At 38.2% G+C, this 24,714-nt stretch overlaps 1 protein-coding gene across 6 annotated transcripts in view; it reads left to right on the top strand.

The window, feature by feature from the left end:
* The window catches only part of ZNF691 (zinc finger protein 691), a 32,316-nt gene extending 7,986 nt beyond the window's left edge, over window positions 1-24,330 (top strand). The window contains exons 3-5 of one of the 6 annotated variants that reach the window (XR_011503452.1): window positions 853-1,044; window positions 14,720-14,869; window positions 23,033-24,330. The gene's annotated coding sequence lies outside the window, so the exon portion shown is untranslated. Of the gene's footprint in view, window positions 1-852; window positions 1,045-14,719; window positions 16,585-22,164 lie in introns of those variants that run through there. The other 5 variants (XR_011503449.1, XR_011503453.1, XR_011503451.1 and 2 more) reach the window with 5 other exon arrangements.
* The last annotated feature ends 384 nt before the right edge of the window (window positions 24,331-24,714 follow it).

The raw sequence follows: 24,714 nt of genomic DNA, 5'->3' as shown, positions 1-24,714 counted from the left end.
AAATAAGACATAGTTCTTCCTGTAAGGAACTCAAAGGAAGAGAAGCTCCCCTTTGAACTAGGTGTTGGGGGAACACAGGTGGGAGTGGCTAACTTCAGAGGGGAGGAGGAGGCTAGACAATGATTGAATTTGGTCTTGAAGAATGAGTAGGTGTTTACCAGGTAAAAAAAATGGAAGGTTATTTAAGATGGGAAGGAAGGCTTAATGTTTTAGGGAATGATTAAACATTTGATGTAGTTAGAGTTTTCCTGTGTGAGGAGGAGATGAAGCTGGTAAGGTAGACAGGGGCCAGACTGTGAAGGGTGTTGAATGCCAGGATAAAGAATTTTGGACTCTGGATGTTAGAAAATTTTAAAGCAAAGGAATGGCATGATCACATTCACCCTTTAGGAAGAACACTCAGGCTAGTGTGGAGGATGAACTAAAGGGGGTCAGGTAAATTGGGAACATGCTGTATAAATAAGCCAGGTGCCATATAACGTAGAGGTCTGTCGGGGCCCTCCTGCCCCACAGAGAGCTCTGTATGATTGCCTCAGAGCCTTGCCAGTTCCACAGAATGGGAAAGTCCAAACCCTCCACACAATTTCTGCAGATTCCTGGGATTTATGCTTTTAGGGTCTTCTTTTGCCTGAGTTCCCTGTGGTCTCTTCAAGCCTTCTCTGTTTTGTCCCCATTAGTCCTGTCACAGAACTAAGAACCTTCACTGGCTTCCCTGAGAAATTCTGTCACACCAAGCATTTTTGTAAGTTTAGACTCCCCTCAAGAGATTGGGAGTCTTGGGTAGGGGTCACATCATGCCATGGCTTCCTCTCTTCGTTTCTCCCATCTCTGCCCTTTCCCCCTCTCTTCCAGATTATCCTGGAAACTCCAGGTTGTTTTAACTATTGTAAAAAGTGGTTTAAGATGTCATCATCATGGTGGCACAGAGGATCCCTTTGTCTCTCCCCTTCAACCAAAGTGAGTAAAACATCCATAACCCAACAAAGGCTACGTTTCTCAACATACCAAGACACTGGAGAGATCCACACGTTGGTACATATGAAGGTAGGTGAAGAGGAGCACATAGAGGAGGTTAAATAGGGAAACAGCAGAGGCAGAGCCCAGGACCTTGGACCCCTGGCTGTGGCAGCTGAGCCAGCAGCCTCCAGCCCCAGAGAATGCAGTGGGGCAGCAGTAGAGGTGTGTGTGTGACTGCAGCCAGCCAGCTGTGGTGGCACCTGTGGCATGGGGAGCAGAGCAGTAGTGGAGATGGAGCCCCATGATCCTGGGCCCCCATCTGTGTCTCAGAGCCTGATAGCAGCAGTGGAGGCATGCACAGGACTCCAATATCCCAACCACAGTGGTGCCTGTGTCCACAAGGTAAAAGGCAACAGCAGAGATGATTCCCTGTGAAACCAGCTCTCTCCTCACTCCTCCCCCACACCCCCACCATGGCAGCATAGTTTCCAACCAGGTGATCTTGGATGCAATGGAGGCATCAGCCATCCTTGTACTCCCCAGTGGGGAAACCAGTGACTGCAGTGACACCAGCAACAGCAAGTCATCAGTAACCCTCAGAGGTGCAGGCGGCAATGATGAGAGTACCAGCAATACCCCGAATAGAGGCAGTGGAGAGTGGAACATGCAGATCCTCAAATATAGCCAGAGGAAATGCAGATAAAAGAAATCAAAACTAGTGCTATAGTGCCACCTACTGAAAAACAAAAGAGAGGTCTCTAATCTCCAACCAATTGAAAAATTTGAATCTAAACAAACAAAGCTATACCTAAATAGGAAAAGTGTCTGCTACAACAAATGAACCAGCAGAGGAATAACTCAACGAGAACCATGAAAAACATGGTGACATGATATCACAAAAAGAAAATGACACTTCTGCAGAAACCAAATATAAAGTCATGGAAGATTGTGATCTAACTGATAAAGAATTCAAAATACCTATCATGAAGAAACTCAGTGAGCTACAAAAAAACTCAGAAAGGCAGTTCACTGAGCTCAAGTATAAAATTAATAGAAAGACTACTTTACCAAAGAGATTGACAGTCTAAAAAAGAACCAAACAGAAATTCTGAAGCCGAAGAACTCAATAAATGAGATGAAGAATGTAACAGAAAGCATTGGAAATAGAGCAGACCATATGGAACACTCTATTCAGAAACACTATCCTTCAGATATGATGGAGAAACAAAAGCTTTTCCAGAAAAACAAAAGCTGAGGGAGTTCATTGCCACTAGACCTGCCTTACAAGAAATGATGAAGGGAGCCCTCATACCTGAAACAAAAAGGCAAAGATTTACAAAGCCTTAAGCAAGGAAATGAATAGACAGACAAAAATCAGAAAATTGCAGCTCCCTATCAGAATAGGTTAGCAAACAATTATAACATAAAAGATAAAGGGGAAGAAAACATCAAAAATAACTATAAACACTTGAATTTAATCACAAACTGACAAGACAAAAAAGAATAATTTGTGACAACAATAACGCAGAAGGGGAAGAAGAAAGGGATGGAACCTGCTTAGGCTAGTGGAGATAAGAGGCTATCGGAAAAAGGACTGTCTCATCTATCAGATCTTTTATACAAACCTCATGGTAACCACTAATCAAAAAATCAGAGCAGAGTCACAAATCGTAAATGAAGAGAAAGCTGAGAAACCCATCACAGAAAACCACCAAACTGAAATGGCAGTCAGAAATACAAAGGGCAAGAAACAATGGAAATACAGGAAACTGGAAAACAAGAGATAAAATAGTAGCATTAAGCCCTTATATATGAAGAATCACTGTAAATGTAAATGGATTGAATTCTCCAATCAAAAGACACAGAGTGGCTAGACGGATTAAAAAAACAAGACCCAACAAGAAGCTGCCTCCAGGAAACACATCTCAGCTCTAAAGACAAACACAGGCTCAGAGTGAAGGGATGGAAGATGATACTCCAAGCAAATGACAAGCAAAAGAAAGCAGGTGTAGCCATATTTATATCAGACAAAGCAGACTTCAAGATAAAAAAGAGTGGTAGACAAAAAGGGGCATTATATAACGATAAAAGGACATTCCACCAAGAGGACATAACAATTATTAATATATATGCACCTACCAGAGAAACACCAAAGTATATAAAACAACTATTAACAGACCTAAAGGGAGAAATTAACAGCAACACAATAATAGTAGGGGACCTCACACCCCACTTACATAAATGGATAGATCATCAAGGCAGAAAGTCAACAAGGAGGCAGTGGCCTTAAATAAAAACCTAGACCAGATGGACTTAATAGATATATATAGAACATTCCATCCCAAAACAGAAGAATACACATTCTTCTCAAGTGCACACGGAACATTCTCAAAGATAGACCATATGTTGGGAAACAAGTCAAGTGTCAATAAATTTAAGATGACCGAAATCACATCAAGTATCTTTTCTGACTACAATGCTATGAAATTAGAAATCAACAAGGAAAAGGCTGGGAAAGTCACAAATATTTGAAGAGTAAACAACATGCCACTGAACTACCATTGGATCAAAGAAGAAATAAAAAAATACCTGGAAACAAGTGAAAATGAAAACACAGCATACTAACTCTTATAGGATGCATCAAAAGTGGTTCTAAGAAGGAAATTTGTAGCAATACAGGTCTACCTCAACAAACAAGAAAAATCTCGTGAGTAATTTTTTTTTTTTTTAAGTCAAGGTAGAGAGAACTTTATACTTATTATTATTTTTTTAATGAATTCCTTTTGGGTGAGGAAGATTGACCCTGAGCTAACATCTGTTGCCAATCTTCCTCTTTTTTTCCTCCACAAAGCCTCAGTACATAGTTGTGTATCTTTGTTGCAAGTCAATCTAGTTCCTTCAGGTGGGAAGCCACCACAACATGTCTTGATGAGCATGCTTCTCATGTAGTTCTGTGTCCAGGATACAAACCAGTGAACCTTGGGCCACTGAAGCAGAGCACAGGAACTTAACCACTTGGCCATGGGCCCAACCCCTCAAATAAGTAATCTTAAAATACACCTTAAAAAAACTAGAAAAAGAAGAACAAACAAAGCCCAAAGTCAGCAGAAGGAGGGAATAATAAAAATTAGAGCAGAAACAATGAATAGAGACTAAAAAAATAATAACAAGGATGAATGAAACTAAGAGCTGGTTCTTTAAGAAGACAAACCCTTAGTCATATTCACTAAGAAAAAAAGAGAGAAGGCTCAAATGAATAAAATTAGAAATGAAAGGAAAAATTACAATGGATACCACAGAAACACAAAAGATTATAAGAGAACACTATGAAAAACTATATGCTAACAAATTGGATAACCTAGAAGAAATGGATAAATTCTTAGAATGATACAACCTCGTAAAACCTAATAAAGAAGAAATAAAGAATCTGAATAGATCAATCACAAGTAAAGAGATTGAAACAGTAATCAAAAACTTCCCAAAAAACAGAAGTTCAGGACCAGATGGCTTCTCTGGAGAATTCTACCAAACATTCAAAGATTTAATTTCTATCCTTCTCAAACTATTCCAAAAAATTGAAGACGACGAGATGCTTCCTAACTCATTCTACAAGGCCAATATTACCCTGACACCAAATCCAGACAAGGACAACATGAAAAAGGAAAATTACAGGCCAATATCACTGATGAAAGTAGATGCAAAAATCCTCAACAAAATATTGAATTCTGTTCAATACAGGAAATTGAATACAGCAATACATTAAAAGGATCATACCATGATCAAGTGAGATTTATTCCAGGGATGCAAGGATGATTCAACATCCACAAATCAATCGATGAGATGCACTACATTAACTAAGTGAAAAATAAAAACCACATGATCATCTCAATACATGCAGAGAAAGCATTTGACAGGATTCTGCATCCATTTATGGCAAAAACTCTCAATAAAAAAGGTATAGAAGGAAAGTACTTCAACATAGTAAAGGCCATATATAAGAAACCCACTGCTGGGGCTGGCCCCGTGGCTGAGTGGTTAAGTTCGCGCGCTCCGCTGCAGGCGGCCCAGTGTTTCGTTAGTTCGAATCCTGGGCGCGGACATGGTACTGCTCATCAGACCACGCTGAGGCAGCGTCCCACATGCCACAACTAGAAGAACCCACAACGAAGAATACACAACTATGTACCGGGGGGCTTTGGGGAGAAAAAGGAAAAAAAAAATAAAATCTTTAAAAAAAAAAAAAAAGAAACCCACTGCTAACATCATACTCAATGGTGAAAAACTGAAAGCTATCCCTCTAAGAACAGGAACAAGACAAGGATGCCCACTCTCACCACTCTTATTCAGAATAGTATTGTAAGTCCTAGCTAGAGCAATTAGGCAAGAAAGAGAAATAAAATGTATCCAAGTTGGAAAGGAAGAAGTAAAACAGATGATATAGTTTTATATATAGAAACCCCAAAGAATGTACCAAAAACACTATTAGAAATAATAAATAAATGTACTGAAGTTGCAAGATACAAAATCAACATACAAAAATCAGGAGCATTTCTATACTCTAACAACAAACTAGCAGAAGGAGAAATCAAGAATACAATCCCATTTGCAATTGCAACAAAAGAATAAAATACCTAGGAATAGATTTAACCAAGGTGAAAGACCTGTATATGGAACACTATAAGATATTGTTGAAAGAAATCGAAGAAGACCTAAAGAAATGTAAAATTATTCCATGGTTATGGATTGGAAGGATAAACAGTTAAAATGTCCATATTACCTAAAGCAATCTACAGATTCAATGCAACCCCTATCAAAATCCTGATGACATTTTTCAAAGAAATAGAACTAAGAATCCTAAAATTTATATGGAACAACAAAAGACCCCGAATAACCAAAACAATCCTGAGAAAAAAGAAGAAAGCTGAATGTATCACACTCCCTGATTTCAAAGTATACTACAAAGCTATAGTAATCAAAACAGTGTGGTACTGACAGAAAAACAGACATACAGATCAATGGAACGGAATTGAGAGCCCAGAAATAAACCCACACATTTATGGACAGCTAGTTTACAACAAAGAATGGAGAATGGAGATACAATGCACATACAATGGAGAAAGGAAAGTCTCTTCAATAAATAGTGTTGGGAAAACTGGACAACCATGTGGAAAATAATGAAAGTAGACCACTATCTTACACCATTCACAAAAATTAACTCAAAAGGGATTAAAGACTTGAATATAAGACCTGAAACCAGAAAACTAGAAGAAAACATAGGCAGTATGCTCTTTGACATTCGTCTTAGAAATATCTTTTTGGGTATGTCTCCTCAGGCAAGGGAAACAAAAGAAAAAATAAACAAATGGGACTACATCAGAACAAAAAGCTTCTGTACAGCAAAGGAAACCATTAACAAAATAAGAAAACATCAGTTGAGAGAGGATATTTGAAAATCACGTATCTGATAGGAGGTTAATATCCAAAATATATAAAGAACTCATACAACTTAACAACAAAAGCAACCCAATTTTAAAATGAGCAGAGGAGTGACATCAGCAACATGGTGGAGTGAGCAGTTCTCTTTGTCTCTCCTCCTTTGAGCTACAACTAAATGGACATTCATTGATCAATGGAGGATAGCCACACAACACATCAAGATGCCTGAGAGACCCATCCAGCTATACATCTGAGGGTGGATGGACTACCCACAGGGAGATGGTGGAGATAGGTGAGCACTCTCTGGTCCCCAGGCAGCCCACTACCTGCATGTGACTGCTCTCTTGGCTGAAGTGCTCATACCACCACCGTGACCCCAAGAGTGGGTGTCTACCTTGGCGTGACTGTGGAAACATGTGATGTCAGCCCTGAGCCCCCATATGATCACTGTCTGGTCCAGAGGGAAAACCCACAGTCCCACTGTGGTCCCAGGGAGTGGCTCTGGCTTGGACCCAGTGGGGGGTCCTGCCCACCAAGCACAAGAGCTGGTGCAACCTAAGCACAGACCTAGGAGCAGATGACGGCATATCTGAGGCTGGGTGAACGAGCTATGGCTGCTGCAAATGCCTGCAGTGCCATTGCAGCCCCAAAGGAGGGAGTTTGGCTTGGCAGGACTTTGATAGCATGTGGCAGCAGCCCTGAGCCCCCATGTGATCACTCTCTTGACCGGTGGCAGAGTGCACAGTCCCACCATGATCCTAGGGAGTGGCTCTGGCTTGGTCCCAGTGGGGAGGCTGTGCCCACCAAGCACAATAGCTGGTACAACCTAGGACCAGATGGCAGTGGAGCTGCAAGTCTAGGCAAACAAGCTCCAGCTACCGTGAACATCCATAGTACTGCTGTGGTCCTGAAGTGGGGAGCACATCTGGGTGGGACTGTGGGAGCAGGTGGCAGCATTCTGGAGACCCACATGATTGCTTTGCCATTTGATGGGAGACCCCACAGGGCCACTGCAATCCCAAGGAGTGGACAAGGCTCGGTCAGGCACAGCTGATGGGGATCCTGGTAGGCTCAGATTACACAGCTCCCGCCCCTCCCGCCAGTGATGGCAAGTGGAAGCTGTGGCCAAATACTATCTCTATGCAGAGGCACAAATCCACGCTGTCATGCAGAATGGAAAAATATATTAAATCTCCAGACCAGAAGGAAAATGATAAGTACCCAGGAATCAATCCTGAAGGCACAGAAATTTATAATCTAAATGACAGAGAATTCAAAATAGCTATCATAAAAAACTCAATGAGTTAAAAGAAAATATAGATAGACAGTTCAATGAAATCAGGAATAAATTTAATGAACAGAGGGACTTATTCACAAAAGAGATTGAAATTATAAAGAAGAACCAATCAGAAATGTTGGAGATAAAAAACAAATGGATGAGATAAAGAAAAATCTGGACTCCTTGAACAATAAAGCTGGTATTATGGAGGAACAAATCAGCAGTCTTGAGGGCAGAAATATAGAAATGCTTCAGATGGAGGAGGAGCAAGAACTACAACTAAAAAGAAATGAAAAAATTCTCCAAGAAATATCTGACTCAATTGGAAATGCAACATAAGAATTATAGGTATTACAGAGGGAGAAGAGGAGGAGAATGGAGCAGAGAGCTTGTTCAAAGAAATAATAGCTGAGAACTTACCAAACCTGGGGAAGGAGCAGGAAATACAAGTGACAGAAACCAATAGATCTCCAAACATTATCAGTGTAAAAAGACCTTCTCCAAGGCATATAGTAGTAAAGCTGGCAAAAGTCAATGATGAAGAAAAAATATTAAGGGTAGTAAGGCAGAAGAAAATAATTTACAAAGGAACCCCTATCAGGCCTTCAGCAGTTTTCTCAGCAGAAATCTTAGCAGGCTAGGAGAGAGTGGAATGACACATTCAAAATTCTGAAAGACAAAAACTTTCAGCCAAGAATACTCTATCCAGCGAAAATATCCTTCAGATATGATGGAAACATAAAAACTTTCCCAGATAAACAAAAGCTAAGGGAGTTCATCACCACAAGTCCCCCCACACAAGAAATCCTCAAGAGGGTCCTCATACTTGAAAAAAAGAAAAAGGTTACAAAACCCTGAGGAAGGAGATAAATAGATAGACAAAATCAGAAAATTATAGCTCTCTATCAGAACAGGTTAGCAAACACTTAACTATAACATTAAAGATAAAGGGAAGGAAAACACCAAAAATAAATATAATCTTGTCATTTTAACCACAGACTCACAACACAAGATAGCATAAGATGTAACAATAACAACTTAGAAGGGGCAGAGGAAAGAGATGGAATCAGCTTAGTCTAAGGAATAAGAGGCTATCAGAAAATGGACTATCTCATCTACAAGGTTTTATTTATACAAACCTTATGGTAACCACTAAAAAAATAATTAGAACAGAGACAAAAATAATAAATAAAGATAAAACTAAGAAAACCAGCATAGAAAACTACCTAACCAAATTAGTAGTCTGAAATACGTGGGACAAGAAACAAAGAAAATGCAGAAGAACCAGAAAACAAGGAATAAAATGGTAGTATTAAGCTCTCATATATGAATAATCACTCTAAATGTAAATTGATTGAATTTTCCAATCAGAAGAGACTAAGTGGCAGGATGGATTAAAAAACAACACCCAACCATATACTGCCTCCAGGAAACACATCAGCTCCAAAGACAAGCATAGGCTCAGAGTGAAGGGATAGAGATGATACTCCAAGCTAATAATGAACAAAAGAAAGCAGGTGTTGCCATACTTATAGCAGACAAAGTAAACTTCAGGATAAGACAGATAAAGAGAGACAAAGAGGGGCAGCATATAATGATAAAAGAGACACTCCACCAAGAAGACATAACACTTATAAATGTCTATGCTCTCAACACAGGTGCACCAAAGTATGTAAAGCAACTATTGAGAAACCTAAAAGGAGATATTAATAACAACACTATAATATAGGGAACGTCAACACTCCACTTACACAATGGATAGACCATCCAGACAGAAAGTCAACAAGGAAATTGTGGATTTAACTGAAAAACTAGACCAGATGGACTTAATAGATATATATAGAACACTTTATCCTAAAACAGCAGGTTACACATTCTTCTCAAGTGTGCATGGAACATTCTCAAGGATAGACTATATTTGGGGAAACAAGGCAAGCCTCAATAAATTTAAGAAGATTGAAATTATATCAAGCATCTTTTCTGACCATAATGCTATGAAACTAGAAATCAATTACAAGAAAAAACTGGGAAAGGGACAAAGACGTGGAGACTAAACAACATGCTACTGAACAACCAATGGATCATTGAAGAAATCAAAGGAGAAATCAAAAAGTATCTGGAGACAAATGAAAATGAAAACACACCACACCAACTCATATGGGATGCAGCAAAAGCAGTCCTAAGAGGGAAGTTCATTGCAATACAGGCTCACCTTAACAAACAAGAAAAATCTCAGATAAGCAATCTCAAACTACACCTAACAGAATTAGAAAAAGAAAAACAAACAAAGCCCAAAGTCAGTAGAAGGAGGGAAATAATAAAAATTAGAGGAGAAAGAAATGAAATTGAAACAAAAAAGACAGTAGAAATGATCAATGAAACAAAAAGCTGGTTCTTTGAAGAAGATAAACAAAATTGACAAATCCTTGGCCAGACTCATTAAGAAAGAAAGAGAGAAAGCTCAAATGAAATTAGAAATGAAAGAAGAGAAATTACAGTGGATACCACAGAAATACAAAGGATTATAAGAGAATACCATGAAAAACTATATGTCAACAAATTGGGCAATCTAGAATAAATGGATAAATTCTTAGACTTGTACAACCTCCCAAAACTGAATCAAGAAGAAATAGAGAATCTGAATAGACCAATCACAAGTAAAGATATTGAAACAGTAATAAAAAAAACTCCCCCAAAATAAAAGTCCAGGACCAGATGGCTTCTCTGGAGAATTCTACCAAACATTCAAAGAAGATGTAATACCTATCCTTCTCAAACTATTCCAGAAAATTGAGGAAGATGGAACACTTCCTAACACATTCTATGAGGTGAATATCACCCTGATCCCAAAGCCAGACAAGGACAAAACAAAGAAGGAAAATTACAGGCCAATATCACTGATGAACATAGACGCAAAAATCTTCAACAAAATATTGGCAAACCAAATACAGCAATACATTAAAAAGATTATACACCATGGTCAAGTGGGATGTATACTAGGGACACAGGGATGGTTCAACATTTGCAAATCAATCAATGTGATACACCACATTAACAAAATGAGGGTCAAAAGCCACATGATCATCTCAATAGATACAGAGAAAGCATTTGACAAGATCCAACATCCATTTATGATGAAAACTCTTAATAGAATGAGTATAGAAGGAAAGTACCTCAACATAATAAAGGCCATATATGACAAACCCACTGCCAACGTCATACTCAGTGGGGGAAAATTGAAAGCCATCCCCCTGAGAACAGGAACAAGACAAGGGTGCCCACTCTCACCACTCTTATTCAGCATAGTACTGGAGGTTTTGGCCAGAGATGTTAGGCAAGAAAAAGAAATAAAAGGAATCCAAATAGACAATGAAAAGGTGAAATTCTTGCTGTTTGCAGACAACATGATTTTACCTACAGATAACCCTAAAGAATCCATTGAAAAACTATTAGAAATAATCAACAACTATAGCAAAGTTGCAGGGTACAAAATCAACTTACAAAAATCACTTGCATTTCTCTACTCTAATAACGAACTAACAGAAAGAGAACACAAGAACACAATTCCATTTACAAACACAACAAAAAGAATAAAATATCTTGGGATGAACTTAACCAAGGAGGTGAAAGACCTGTATAATGAAAACTATAAGACATTTCTGAAAGAAATTGATGATGACATAAAGAAATGGAAAGATATTCTAGGCACATGGGTTGGAAGAATAAACATCATTAAAATGTCCATATTACCTAAAGGAATCTACAGATTCAATGCAATCCCAATCAGAATCCCAGTGACATTCTTCACGGAAATAGAACAAAGAATCTTGAAATTCTTATGGGGTAACAAAAGACCCTGAATAGCTAAAGCAATCCTGAGAAAAAAGAACAAAGCTGGAGGCATCACAATCCCTGACTTCAAAATATACTACGAAACCATAGTAATCAAAACCGCATGGTACTGGTACAAAAACAGGCACACAGATCAAGGGGATAGAAGTGAAAGCTAAGAAATAAAACCACACATCTATGGACAGTTAATCTTCAACAAAGGTGCTAAAAACAGACAGTGGAGAAAGGAAAGTCTCTTCAATAAATGGTGTTGGGAAATCTGGGCAGCCACACACAAAAGAATGAAAGTAGACCATTATCTTATACTATACACAAAAATAAACTCAAAATGCATAAAAGACTTGAAGATAAGACCTGAAACCATAAAACTTCTGGAAGAAAATATAGGCAGTATACCCTTTGACAACAGTCTTAAAAGGATCTTTTCAAATACCATGTCTTCTTGGACAAGGGAAACAAAAAGAAAAAATAAACAAGTGGGACTTCATCAGACTAAAGAGCTTCTGCAAGGCAAGGGAAACCAGGATCAAAATGAAAAGACAACCCACCAATTGAGAGAAAATATTTGCAAATCATATATCCGACAAGGGGTTAATCTCCATAATATATAAAGAACTCACACAACTCAACACCAAGAAAACAAACAACTTAATAAAAAAATGGGTGCATGATATGAACAGACATTTCTCCAAAGAAGATATACAGACAGCCAATAGGCACATGAAAAGATGTTCAACACTCCTAATCATCAGGGAAATACAAATCAAAACTACACTAAGATATCATCTTACATCCATTAGAATTACTATAATAACCAAGACAACCAATAACAAATGCTGGAGAGGTTTTGGAGAAAACAGAACACATACACTGCTAGTGTGAATGCAAGCTGGTGCAGCCACTCTGGAAAACAGTATGGAGATTTATCAAAAAATTAAAAATAGAAATACCTTATGACCCAGCTATCCCACTACTGGGTATTTATCCAGAGAACTTGGAATCAACAGTTCAAAGAAACTTATGCATCCCTATGCTCATTGCAGCATTATTCACAGTAGCCAAGATGTGGAAGCAACCCAAGTGCCCACTGATTGATGATTGGCTAAAGGAGATGTGGTATATACACACACACACACAATGAAATACTACTCACCCATAAAAAAGACAAAATTGTCCCATTTGCAATAACATAGATGGACCTTAAGGGTATTATGTTAAGCAAAGTAAGCCAGACAGAGAAAGGCAAACACCATATGATTTCACTCAGATGTGGAAGATAATCAAACCCACGGACAAAGAGAACTGTTTAGTGGTTACCGGGGGGAAGGGGGTCAGGGGTTGGGCACAAAGGGTGAAGGGGCACACTTATATGGTGACTGACAAATAATCATGTACAACTGAAATTTCACAATGTTGTAAACTATCACAATCCCAATATAAAAAACATGAGCAGAGAATCTGAACAGGCATTCTTCCAAAGAAGATATAAAGATGGCCAACAGGCACATGAAGAGATATTATGGAAATTTAAATCAAAACTACAATGAGATATGACCTCACACATGTCAGAATGCCTCTTATTAAAATGACAAGAAATAACAAGTGTTGGAGAGGATGTGCAGAAAAGGGAACCCTTGTAACACTGCTGTGGGAATGTAAATTGGTGTAGCCACTATGGAAAACAGTATGGAGATTCCTCAAAAAATGAAAAATAGAACCATATGAGCCAGTGATTCCAGTTCTGAGTATTTATCCAAAGAACATGAAAGCACTAATTCGAAAAGATATATGCATCCCTGTGTTCGTTGCAGCATTATTCACAATAGCCAAGGTTTGGAAACAACCTAAGTGCCCATTAACAGATGAATTAATAAAGATATGGTATATACACCCAGTGGAATACTACTCAACCATAAAAAAGATGAAATCTTGCCATTTGCGACAATGTGGATGGTTCTTGAGGGTATTATGCTAAATGAAATAAGTCAGATGTAGAAAGAGAAGTACTATTTGATTTCACCCATATGTGGAAGATAAAACAACAACAAGCAAATACATAGATATAGAGAACAGATTGGTGGTTACCAGAGGGGAAGTGTAGTCGGGGGAGGATGAAAGGAGTGAACGGGGACATTTGTATGGTGATGAATGGAAACTAGACTTTTGGTGGTAAACAAGATGTAGGCTATACAGAAGCCAAAATATAATGATGTTCATCTGAAATTTATACAAGTTTATAAAACCAATGCTACCTCAATAAGAAAAAAAAGCTATTTAGCTTTCCTCAGCCCCGATGTCAATTTGCATACACAAACACATCAAAAATCTCAGCAGAACAAACGCCTCACCATTTAACAGCATAAACCCACCCCATCAAGCAGTTGCAAAAATAAACAAACAAATACCCTTGGAGATTTGCAAAGCACGCAAACATATTTGTGGTTCAAGAGAGTAGTCTGAGCACCAGTGATTGTTTCCTCTTCCTTCTGAGACCCCACTAAAATGACGGAAAAGGAATATAACAGCAAAGAAAATGGCAGGGAAGATGGGTGGCAGGTACATAGACTTCAACAAATTTCTAGAAGTAGATGACGTACATTGATAGCTCAACAGAGTGGAGGAACCATAGCCCAGAACATAGGCAATGGCAGTGAGAGCCAGTCTTCCTGGCAAAATCCCGGAGAGGCTCTGAGTTTATAATTAGCAAGTACTGAGGACAGACATGAAAAGTAGACTTAAAAACTAGAGAGTCTGTAGAAGGTCTTTCTGTGCAGAAGCTGACACCAGTCACTCCCCAACTTACCTCCAGGAGGGAGAGTGACTGGCACTCACCTCTAGACAAACAACACACACACACGCACAAACACACACACACACGGACAAACACACACACACAGCAAAAACCCGGAAGGCTCATTCTATAGAAATCCAATAAATCTCCAGGAGAACTGAGTGTGTTTAGTGTGATGTTGACATCCCAGAATAAAACTTTTGTCATTCTGACATTTACAAACCCTCCCTGGACCCATTCCCCCAAGAATTGCCCACCCACTCACCCCACAGTAAAGCCTGCCAGAAGACCCCACTCATTCTTACTATTTAACAGGGCTGTCTCTCAGGGAAACAGATACAGCAACAGTGGAAACCAGTTCAATTACTGAGATTAATCAACTTGATCTTTTATTCCATAAACAGGCAACCAGGAGCACCAGGATTATGCTGACAGCTAGAAGTATGAGAAAGAGACAAGATAAACAGAATAAGCGACTCCGGACAACAGCAAATTGTAATGGCACAGTAGAATATTTAAAAATTCTGATTCTATCCTCAGGAAGATGTGGGAAGGTATGACCTTTATAAAACAAGAAAGGTTGCTAGTGGAAAGACACAATTAGAAACTAAGAAATAGCTTTTGGAAATTAAACATATGATAGTTAAAATAAGATATTCAAGAGACAACTTGGAAGATCAAATCAAAAGAGCCCCTAAAATGTAGAGCAAAAATACAAAGATATGGAAAGAATAAATAAAAGACATAGATCAGCCCAAGAGGTTTTTATGATGAAGACTGATGATTGTCCTTCAAAATCTGTTCACCCATTTTGGGGGGCACTTAACTAACCAACATTTCCCAGTCTCCTTTGCAGTAAAGTATAATAATATGATTTAAGTTCTTGCCAATGGAAAATGAGCAGAAATGGTATGTGACATTTCTGGGTCTAGCCTCAGGAAAGCAGGCATGCCTTCACTTCACTTTCTTTTCCCTTTTCACCAGCTGTAACCTGCAGGAACCCAGCTTTGATGACTGAAGACTATACAATGTCCTAGTGTAGCCTTACCAGATAAAACATAGGACACCCAGTTAAATTTGAATTTCAGATAAACAATGAATCATTTTTAGTACAAGTATGTCCCAGATACTGCATCCTAGTGGATGGCAGAGCAACAGGATAAAAGGAACTGGGTTCTTGAATTTATCATGTAGCAATGCTACCCTGCTCACCTCACAACCCTTAGTGAGAGAGAAACACACTTTTTTGCACTCCAAGCAACTGCTTTGTTGGGTCTTTTTTATGACATCCTAACCTTTCACCTTAACTAATACTTAGAAGTGAATTTCTTCCATAACATGACTGTGGCCCATCTTATCATATATGGTGTCTTACTTTTACCATTGGTCATTTTTTCCCCCACATTTTAACATCTCCAAAATTGGAACATGTGCAATAATTGATGCTGCTTTAGAGAAATGAAATATCACACTACAAGAAAGAGATAAGACCATGATCTCAGCAAGATGGTGCGATAGGAAGTCCTAGCCTTCATCTCCAACAGAGACACTGACTTAACAACAATGTATGGATCAAAATACCTTTATGAGAACTCCAGAAACCCATAAGCTGTCACAGCTCAGTTTGGGTTGTTCTTTGGGAGGGTGGCGGGTAAGGTGGGGAGAAAAGCAGATCATGCATCCAACGTTTTGGCTTTGCAGAGGGCCACCAGAGGGAGTGGTTTCTGTCTCATCTGATTTGGAGTACTGATGGGGAGCCAAAATACTTCAGATGCCTCTGAGCACAACATACTGTTCGATGCTGCTGTGTCAGGTGGCTTGGTGCCGTGGCACCAGAGAACCTGCAGTACCACGGACAGACACCAGAGGGAGCAAGAGATTATGGAAAGAGAAAACACCTGAAAAAGAAACCAGCAAACCTCTCTGATTGGGAAATAGCTACACAAGCTCAGAGAAGTTGTATCCACCAAAAAGTTTTCACAGGTCCTCAGAATCTCTAGCTAGGCTGATTATTGAGGGTCTTCCCTTGCCTGAAGCCAGTCCATAAGAAAATCAGGATAATGATGCATGAACAAAATGAGAATATCAACAAAGAGACAGAAACTATAAAAAAGAAGCAAGCAGGAATTCTGAAATTGAAGAATACACTAACTGAAACTGAAAAATCCATCAGAGGGGTTCAACATCACACTTCATCAAACAGAAGAAAGAATCAGCAAACTTGAAGACAGGCCATTTGACATTACCGAGTCAGAGGAACAGAAGCCATAAAGAATGAAGAAAAATGAAGAAAGCCCTAAGGGACTTATAGGATACTATAAAGCAGGCCAATATATACATTATGGGAGTTCCAGAAGAAGAAAGGAGAGAAAAAGGGGCAGAGTGCTTATTTGAAGAAATAATGGCCAAAAAACTCCCAAAACTAAGGAAGGAAATGGACATCCAAATTCAAGATGGTCGAAGGACTCCAAGTACGATGAATCCAAAGAGGCCTCATCAAGACACATTATAATCAAACTGTCAAAAGTCAAAGACAAAGAGAGAATCTTGGAAGCAACTGGCTACATACAAGGGAGCACCCATAGAATTATCAATGTATTCTCAGCAGAAACCCCACAGGTCAGAAGTGAGTGGGATGATATATTCAAGGCACTGCAAGGAAAAACCTGCCAACCAATAATACTCTACCTGCAAAAACCATCTTTCAAAATGAAGGAGAAATAAGGACTTTCCCAGAAAAACAAAAGCTGAGGAAATTCATCAGCACTAGGTATGTCTTACAAGAAATCTCTAAGGGAGTCCACAAGTTGAAACAGAAGGATTCTAGACAGAAACATGAAAGCATAGGAAAATATACAGCTGTTGGTAAAGGTAAAAATATAAAGAAATAGAGAATATTGTAATATTGTAACGGTGTTCCAAAAAGCACTTTTAATTATAGTATAGGATTTAAAAGATAAATGAGTAAAAATAACTCTAACTATAAAACTATGTTAATGAACACAATTTGTATAAAGATGTAGTTTATGACATCAGTAACATAAAATGGAAGGTGGGGAGATGCAAAAGAGTTGGGGTTTTGTATATGATTGAAGTTGTTAGCTTAAAATAGATTATTATAACTAGAAGATGTTTTGTGTAAGCCCTATAGTAACCACACACACACACAAAATACCTATGGAAGATACACACAAAAAAAATGAAAAAGGAATCAAAGCACGTCAATACAAAAAACCAACACACACAAGGAAAGCAGAAAGAGAGGAAAAAGGGACAAAATAGCTACAAGACAGAAAATGAACAAAATGGCAATAGTAACTGCTTCCCTTTTAGTAATTATTTTAAATATAAAGGGATAAACTCCTCAATCGAAAGACATAGAGTGGCTGCGTGGGTTTAAAAACAAAAAAACAAAGAATGATACCCAACTATATGCTGTCTGCAACAGAGTCACTTTACATATAAAGACACACATAAGCTGAAAGTCTAAAGAAGAAAAAAGATTCCACGCAAATAGTAACCAAAAGAGAGCAAAAGTGGCCATATTTATATCAGATAAAATAGACTTTAAGTCAAAAACTGTCACAAGAGACAAAGAAGGACATTATATAATGATGAAAGGCTCAATTCACTAGGAAGATATAATAATTATAAATATATATGCACTTAACATTAGAGCACCAAAATATATGAAACAAACATTGTCAGAACTGAAGAGAAAAATAGTAACAATAATAGTAGGATATTTCAATACCCCACTTTAAATAATGGGTAGAACAGCTAGACAAAAGATCAATAAGGAAACAGGTGACATGAACAACGCAATAAACCAAATGGACCTAACAGACATATACAGAACATTCCACCCAACATCAGCAGAATACACATTCTTCTCAAGTACACGTGGAACATTCCCCAGGATAGATCACATGTTAGGCCACAAAGCAAGTCTTAACAAAGTTAGGAGGATTGGAATCATACTAAGTATCTTTTCTGACTAGAGTGGAATGAAACTAGCAATCAGCAACAGAAGGAAAATTGGAAAATTCACAAATATGTGGAAATTAAACAAAACACTTTTGAATAACCAATGGGTGAAAGAAGAAATCACAAGGGAAATCATAAAATATCTTGAGACAAGTGAAAATGAAAACACAGCATACCACAATTTATGGGATATAGAAAAGCAACACTAAGAGGGAAGTTTGTAGCAGAACATGCCTACATTAAAAAAGAAGAAAGATCTCAAATCAGCAACTCACTTTATGCCTCAAGGAACTAGAAAAAGAAGAAAAAACTAAACCCAAAGTTATCTTCTGATAACTGAAGATTAGAGTAGAAATAAATGAAATAGAGATTAGAAAAAAATCAACAAAACTGGGAATTGACTTCTTGAAAAGGTCAACAAAATTGACAAACCCTTAGCTAGGCTAAGTAAGAAAAAAGAGAAGACTCAAATAACAAAAATCAGAAATGAAAGAGGAGACATTGCAACTAATGCCACAGAAGCAAAGAGGATCATAAAAGACTACTATGAACAAGTATACTCCAACAAATTGGATAACCTAGAAGAAATGGATAAATTATTGGAAACATACAACCCACCAAGACTGAATCATGAAGAAATAGAAAATATGAACAAATCAGTAACTATTAAGATTGAATCAGTAATCAAAATGCTCCCAACAAAGAAAAGTCCTGGATCAGATGGTTTTATAGGAGAATTCTACCAAATATTTCAGGAGGAATTAATGCCAATGCTTCTCAAATTCTTCCAAAAAATTGAAGAGGAAAGGACATGTCCAACATTTTATGAGGCCAGCATTACCTTGATACCAAAGAAAGACACTACAAGAAAAGAAAAAACTACAGACCAATATCCCTCAAGAATATGATGTAAAAATCCTCAACAAAATACTAGCAAACAGAATTTGAGAGCACATTAAAAGTATTATATATCATGACCAAGTTATATTTATCCCCAGGATGCATGGTGTGAAAATCAATAAATGTAATATACCACTAACAGATGAAGGACAAGAATCACATGAGCATCTCAACTTTGCAGAAAAAGTATTGGACAAAACTCAACATCCTATCACGATAAAAACACGCAACAAACTAAGTATAGAAGCAATGTACCTCAACATAATAAAGACCATATGTGAAAAGCCTACAGGGAACATCATACTCAACAGTGAAAAACTGAAAGCTTTTCCTCCAAGATTAGGAACAAGGCAAGGATGCCCACTCTTACTACTTTTATTCAACATAGTACTTGAAGTCCTAGCCAGAGAAATTACAGAGATTAGATAGATAGATAGATAAAAGGCATCCAAATTAGAAAGGAAAAAGTGAAATTATCTCTGTTTGCAGATGATCTGATCTTATATGTAGAAAACCCTGAAGACTCTACATAAAAAAAAAACCTGTTAGAACTAATAAACAAATTCAGTTGCAGAATAGAAAATCCACATACAAAAATCAGTTGCATTTCTATAGACCAACAATGAACTAACTGAAAAGGAAATTAAGAAACAATCCCATTTATAATGCATCAAAAAGAATGAAATACTTAGGATAAACTTGCCCAAGGAGGCAAAAGGCTCATACACTGAAAACAATAAAACAATGCTGAAATAAATTAAAGTAGACACAAATAAATGGAAAGACATCCCATGTTCATGCATTGAAAGATAACATTGTTAAGATATCTATGCCACCCAAAGTGATATATCGGTTCCATTCTATCCCCATCAAAATCTTGGCAATTTTTTACAGAAATAAAAAAAATCCTAAAATTCACATGGTACCACGAAAGACTCGCAAAAGCCAAAGCAATCTTGAGAAAGAAGAACAAAGCTGGAGGCATCACACTTTCTCATTTAAAAATATATTACAGAGCTACAGTAATAAAAACAGTATGATATCAGTATAAAGACAGACATATAGAATAACGGAACAGAATAGAGGGCCACGTGTATACAGTCAACTGACCTTTGACAAGAGAGCCAAGAATACACAATGGAAGGGATAGTCTCCTCAACAAATAGTGTTGGGAAAACTGGGTATCCACATGCAAAAGAATGCAATTAGACCCCTATCTTACACCATACACAAAATTCAACTCAAAATGGATTAAAGACTTAAATGTAAGATCTGAAACTGTAAAACCCCTAGAATAAAACATAAGGGAAAATCTTCTTGACACTGGTCTTTGTAATTTCTTGGATATGACACCAAAATCACAGGCAACAAAAGCAAAAATAGACAAGAGGGACAACATCAAACTATAAAAAACTTCTGAACAGCAAAGGGCACTGTCAACAAAATGAAAAGGTAACCTATAGAGTGGGAGAAAATATTGCAAACCCTATATCTGATAAGGGGTTAATAGCCAAAAGATAAAACGAACTCCTACAACTCAATTGCAAAAAAACAAAAACCTGATTAAAAAATGGGTTAGGACTTGAATAGACATTTCTCCAAAGAAGACATATGAATGGCCGACAGGTATATGAAAAGGTGCTTGACATCACTAATCATGAGGGAAATGCAAATCAAAACCACAATGAGATGTTACCTCACACCTGTTAGGATGGCCACTATTAACAAAACAAGTGTTGATGAGGATGTGGAGAAACTGGAACTCTTGTGCACTGTTGGCAGAAATATAAAATGGTGCAGCTGCTGTGGAAAACAGTATGGAGATTCCTCAAAAAGTTAAAAATTGAACTACCATGTGATCCAGCAATCCCATTTCTGGGTATCTATCTAAAAGAATTGAAAGAAGGATCTCAAAGAGATGTCTTTACTCCCAAGTGCATTGCAGCATTGTTCACAATAGCCAAGGTATGGAAAGCCCCTAAATGTCCATCAATGTGGGGTAGATAAAGAAAATGTTGTATATACATACGATGGAATATTAATCAGCCTTAAAAAAAAAAGTAAATCCCACCATGTCCAACAATATGGATGAGCCTTGAGGACATTACGCTGAGCGAAATAAGCCAGTCATAGTTGGACAGATACTTCGTGATTCTACTTATAAAGTTTCGGTCATGCAGGGTGAATAAGTACTAGAGACAATACAATTCCTTTAGTAACAATAATACAACGTAGTGCCCAGAGTAACAATACTGTTTGTATACTTAAAATTTGGTGAGGGTGAATCCCATGTTAAATGTTCTTACCACAATAAATAAACAAACAAATGCAATGTAAGGACACAGAAAGGTTAAAGTTAAAAGGATTCAAAAAGATAACTCAAGTAATTACTAACCAAAAATAAGAGAAAAAGGGGCCTGTGTGTAGCTATGTTAATATGAGAAATCACAGATTATAAAGGGAAAAGTATTATTACCAGGTTTAAAAAAAAGGCCATGTAATGATGAGTTCCAATTCAACAGGAATATATAATAATCCTGAAGCCATGAGCACCTAATAAAGCCTCAAAACTTAGATGTGGCCTTATTACTTCTGGGTGGAAGCTCTAAGAATCAGTGTGTTTTGCCACCTGCTTGTGCCTCCCTCTGCCACGGCAATCGAGACTGCCCGGGCAGGCCTTCTCTGTCAGCCTGGGTCCCAGAGGGAGGATGGGGAAAACACTTCCAGCCAATTCATGATGGGCATGACGCACGAGCAAGAAATAAATCTTTAATGGGTTGTTTGCTTTTGACAGCTTTATTGAGGTAGAATTGGCATACCATGAACTACACATATTTAAAATGTATAATTTGATAAGTTTTGACACAGGTATGCACCTGTAAAGTCATCACCACAATCAGATAATGAACATATCCATTATCCTCCAAAATCCCTCTCATCTTCATGTTCCATTTGGTTCCAGGTGACTACTGAATCTGCTTTGGTCATTGTAGATTTGGTTGCATTTACTGGAATTTTATAGAAATGGAATCGTACGGTATGTACAGTTGTTTTGTGGGTGCTGGCCCCGTGGCCAAGTGGTTAAGTTCCACACTCCGCCTCGGGGCCCAGGGTTTCACTGGTTAGGATCCTGGGCGCGGACCGAGCACCAGTCATCAAGCCATGCTGAGGCAGTGTCCCACATAGCAGAACCAGAAGGACCTGCAACTAGAATATGCAACTATGTACTGGGGGCTTTGGGGAGAAGAAAGAAAAAAAATTGAAAACAGATGTTAGCTCAGGTGCCAATCTTTAGAAAAGTGTACCATTGTGTTTTAGTTTCATTTCCCAAGTGACTAATGATACTGCAGATCTGTCTATGTGCTTATTCAGTATCCATAAATCATCTGAACAGAAGTGTCTGTTCAAATATCTGCCCATTTTTTATTAAAAAAAGTTTTATTACTCAAAACTTCTGGTCTTTGAAAGACAGTGTTAAGAGAATAAAAAGATGAGCGAGGGAGGGGACAGGGGTGTGACTATAAAGAATAGCACAAGGGAGCTCTTCATGGTGATAGAATAGTTCTGCATCTTGATCGTGCTGGTGGTTACATACATATACACATGTGAAAAAATAACACAGAACTATACACATACGCTGTACCAATATCATATTCCTGGCTTTGATAGTGTATGATAATTATGTAAGAAATGATTGTGAGAAAATAGAAAAAATATGTATTGGTCTCTGTCCTGGTTCCTGGCACAGAGCTCCTAAAACCCTTGGAATTTCCTAAGTGATAAGAGCACTAAGAGCATCTTTTGTTCTAATATTTGGTCTTTGACTCCAGTTCCTAACACAGAGCTCCTGAAACCCTTGGAATTCCCCGGGTGATAAGAGTGTCTTTTGTTTTTGAGATGACTCTGGATGGGGACCAGTCACCAGAAAGACCAAGTCATGATTAAAAGCTTGGAATTTTCAGCCTCACCCACCATTCTCTTGAGAAAGGAGAGGGATGGAAAATGGAGTGAATAACTGATCGTGCCTGCATAAGGAAGCCTCCGTAAAAATCCCAATAGCATGGAATTTGAGGAGCTCCCATGGTGGTGAACACATCCATGTACCAGGAGGGTGATACACCCTAACTCCACAGGGACAGAAGCTCCTGCGTTCGGGACCCTCCAGACCTTGCCCTACGTGTATCTTCACTGGCTGTTCATGTGTCTCCTTTATCATGTCCTTTAATAAACTAGTAAGCATAAGCAAGTATTTCCCTGAGTTCTGTGAGCCACTCTAGCAAATAATGGAATCCAAGGAGGAGGAGGTCTTGGGAACTCAGTTTTGTAGCCAAGTCGGACAGACGTTGCGGGTAACTGGGAGACCTACTGCTCGCGATTGGCATCTGAAGTGGAAGCAGTCTCGTGGGACTGAGCCCCTAACCTGTGGGTTCTGGTGCTATGTCCAGGCAGATAGTGTCAGAATTGAGTTAATTTGTAGGAAACCCAGGTGGTGTAGCAGAGAACTGCCTGTTCTGGGGAACGCCACCCCCCCCCCGCCCCCCGCCCCCATCCCTCACCTCTGGTATCAGAACTGTTGTGAGTGTGGCAGTGGTATGAGAGTAAAGGATAAACAGAAGGAAACTGAGTTTTTCCAACTCAATAACCACCGAGGGGAAATGGGTGAAGGCTATACAGGGCCTCTTGACTTTCTTTGCAACTACCTGTGAATCTAAAATTATTTCAAAATTGAAAATTAAAAAGAAAAAACAAACCACAGACTCTCTAAAGTAAATGGTGTTTGGACAATTGATTATCGATTAGAGGCAAAATAAAACTGGATCCCTATCTTACAATATACATAAAAATCAATTCCTAGAGTATTAAAGACCTTCATAGGAAAAGAAAACTATTAGAGAAGACAATATGGAAGATTGTATTTGTGGCTGCAAGATAGGAAAATGTTTCTTAATCTAACCAAAAAAGAATAAACCAAAAGGAAGAAAATCAATAAATGTGACTACGTGAACATTAAGCATTTCTATTCACATAAAGAGAGCAAAAAGATGAGCGGCAAACCGAAAGAATAATTGCAACACATAAAACTGAATAAGATTTAATATCTAGAATAGATAAATAACTTCTATAAATCAATAAGAAAAAGACAAGTCCATTAGCAAAATGGACAAAGAAATGAGGAGTATTTTCACTCAGGAGAAAGCACGAGTAACCCGTAAACACATGAAAAAATTTTCGGGTTCATTTGAAATCAGGGAAATGTAGGTTGAAACCACAATAAAATCCAAATTTGACAACCACCAAATGTCAAAGTTAGATAATACCAAATGTTAGCTAGACTATGGAGTAACGGGGGCTTTCAGATGTTGCTGATACTGGTGTAAATTGGAAAAGCCCCTAGGAAAATAGTACAGCATTACCTTAAAAAGTTGGACATGCATGTACCCTACAAGCTAGCAATTCTACTACTAGATAAATGTCCTACAGAGACTCTCTCACGTGCACACCAAGAGACGTG

The sequence above is a fragment of the Equus asinus genome, chromosome 5 (assembly GCF_041296235.1).
Source record: "Equus asinus isolate D_3611 breed Donkey chromosome 5, EquAss-T2T_v2, whole genome shotgun sequence".
In the NCBI taxonomy this organism is placed as follows: Eukaryota; Metazoa; Chordata; class Mammalia; order Perissodactyla; family Equidae; genus Equus; species Equus asinus.
This window is presented reverse-complemented; position numbering and strand designations above follow the sequence as displayed.